Source organism: Echinops telfairi, unplaced genomic scaffold (genome assembly GCF_000313985.2).
Source record: "Echinops telfairi isolate 266 unplaced genomic scaffold, ASM31398v2 ScPeMD7_11;HRSCAF=52, whole genome shotgun sequence".
Lineage (NCBI taxonomy): Eukaryota > Metazoa > Chordata > Mammalia > Afrosoricida > Tenrecidae > Echinops > Echinops telfairi.
Genome location: NW_022103908.1, coordinates 8,173,272 through 8,175,519, shown reverse-complemented (window position 1 = coordinate 8,175,519; position 2,248 = coordinate 8,173,272). Strand labels below are relative to the sequence as shown.

At 50.5% G+C, this 2,248-nt stretch overlaps 1 long non-coding RNA gene across 1 annotated transcript in view; it reads right to left on the bottom strand.

Annotated features, from left to right (window-relative positions):
• The window catches only part of LOC123521345, a 7,751-nt gene extending 7,458 nt beyond the window's left edge, over positions 1–293 (bottom strand). The window contains exon 1 of the long non-coding RNA XR_006679801.1: positions 208–293. This is a non-coding gene — a long non-coding RNA (uncharacterized LOC123521345). The remainder of the gene's footprint in view (positions 1–207) is intronic.
• Between the last annotated feature and the right edge of the window lie 1,955 nt (positions 294–2,248).

Genomic DNA, 2,248 nt, shown 5'->3' with positions numbered 1-2,248 from the left:
CCCCCCCTCTGTGCTCAGCACAAGGGCCGGCGACCTCACTGCTTTGGAAGGGTTTCCAGATGGTCAGCGACAAGGAGGGCGTCGCAACTCAGCATCTGTGAAACAAGGGGCATGGGGCCAGCCTTTCCTTTGCCACCTCAGAGGAGACTCTCCCTCCCAGGCCTTCCAGGCCAGCCTCTAAGTCCAGGAGTTTCAGGAGGGACCCACCTCAACCTAGGCACGCGCCAGGAGACCATGAGCCGCCCAGCCTGTCCAGTCTCCTGAGCAGCAGTGACATCTGGAAGCACAACCCTTACTCAGATGGGGCACCTTTGGCACACGTTCACGCGGGCAGCATTTCCATCGACGGACGTTTCTTTGTGGAAACTCATTCCCAAGGGCAGGGGGCAGTGGGGGGTGAATAATGAGATGCTGGCGCGGCCGGGGGTGGCTCAGCGATGTCAGAGCCTGCGGCACTATCTGCTCCTGTCACTATCAGTATGCAGCAGGAGCGTGGGCCGGGAGGGTGGGCAGGGGCGCGGAGGAGGGAGCCGCGCAGGAAGCTGGAGATAAAGTCTCCAAATCCGGCTGAGGCAGTTAAGTGGGGACAGCAAGGGGGAGGGCCAGCAAGCAATGAAGTCAGAGACACAGCAGCGATTGCAGCTGAATCAATTTGGAGATAAAAATAGTGCCTTGCCGCCCCTGCAGCTGCAGTGATTTCATAAAGGTCTCAGCTGCGTGGTAGAAAAAGCCAGCGTGAGTGCCCCTACCTCCTCCTCTTCCTCCTCCTACCCCCTCCCCCTCTCCCTCCTCCTCTTCCTCCTCCAAACTTGTGAGCCAAGCAAAACGCGCCAACAGGAGCTACAGCATTGCTCTTTCATCTGGCTCCCTCTGCCTCTTTGTCTCTGCTTGTCTTTTTTCCTGCCGCCCAATCTTACCACCCCCCAATCCCCATCCCCCAGAAGTGCCTGTCACCCCCCCACCCCCACCCCCGCTTGTTCTTAATAAGATCTTGAAAGACAGGGACAAGCAGATGAGATCTTCAGAGGCTGAAGCCCATAGGGGAGGGCCATGCCTTCAAAGTGAACCCCAAATGAGGCTTTGCCCCTGACTTTCCACCCCTGAGACATCCGCTGAGATGGCCCCTGACGCCGCGAGGGAGGGACAGAGGCTCCTGGCCAGCGAGGAGGTGAACATCTTTCAGGAAGGGCTCCCAGGAAGTCAAACCCACCAGGTGGTCCCAGCTGATCTCTCCTTCCTGGGCATTCAGAGGAAAGGAAGTTCCAAGATTTGTGTCTGGCCCAAGAGACTTAGATTTATGGACCAATTTCCTTGACTGATGGATCTGCATTGGGCTATGGTGAATAGAGCCATTCTGGCCCCCCGCAGAGTGATTATCCCTGCTGTGCAGGGGAGGTAACCTTTCTGAGCCTATAGCCTGACATTTGCATCAAGGCAAATGCATCACTGTTAATTGCACCTGAGTGTCAGAACCCACTTGATATGTGTGTCCCAACCAAGGTGTGAATGAGCTGGCAAAGAAGGTGCACAGACACAGGATCGAAATAGAGATCCTAGATTTGACTATTAAAGAACAAAAACTGGAATGGTTTGGATGAATGTTGGTTTCCTTCACACCGCTCCAAGGGGAGTATGTTCAGAGCAAATCACACATAGTTTGTGAAAGGGACTAAATGGATGTTTTACTCTTAAAAAGAAACAAAGACAATGTGGTTCCAGTAAAGTTGTTTCTGACTCAGGATGACCTCATGGGTTTCTGAGTAGAACTGTGTTTCACAGCGTTCATAATGATCATCTTTTCCCAGCAGACTTTTCTTCCTAGGCTACCTCTAGGTGGGTTCAAACCATCAATGTGTTGGTTAGCAGTGGTGTGCCTAACCATTCAATCACCGAAGGACTTTAGTTTTTGTTTAAAATTTTATTGGGGGCTCATACAACTCTTATCATAATCCATACATACATATATACATACATACATTGTTTCAAGCATATTTGTACATTTGTTGCCATCATCATTTTCAAAACATTTTCTTTTTTGTTCACACTTTGTTAGCTCAGCACTTGTAGTGCTTTTAAAAAAAATCATTTTATAGGGGTTCGTGCAACTCATCACAATCCATACAAACATCCATTTAAGTTAAGTACATTTATACATTTGTTGCCATCATCATTCTCAAAACATTTGCTTTCTACTTGAGCCCTTGGTATCAGCTCCTCATTTTGTCCTCTCCCTCCCCAGACCTCTCCC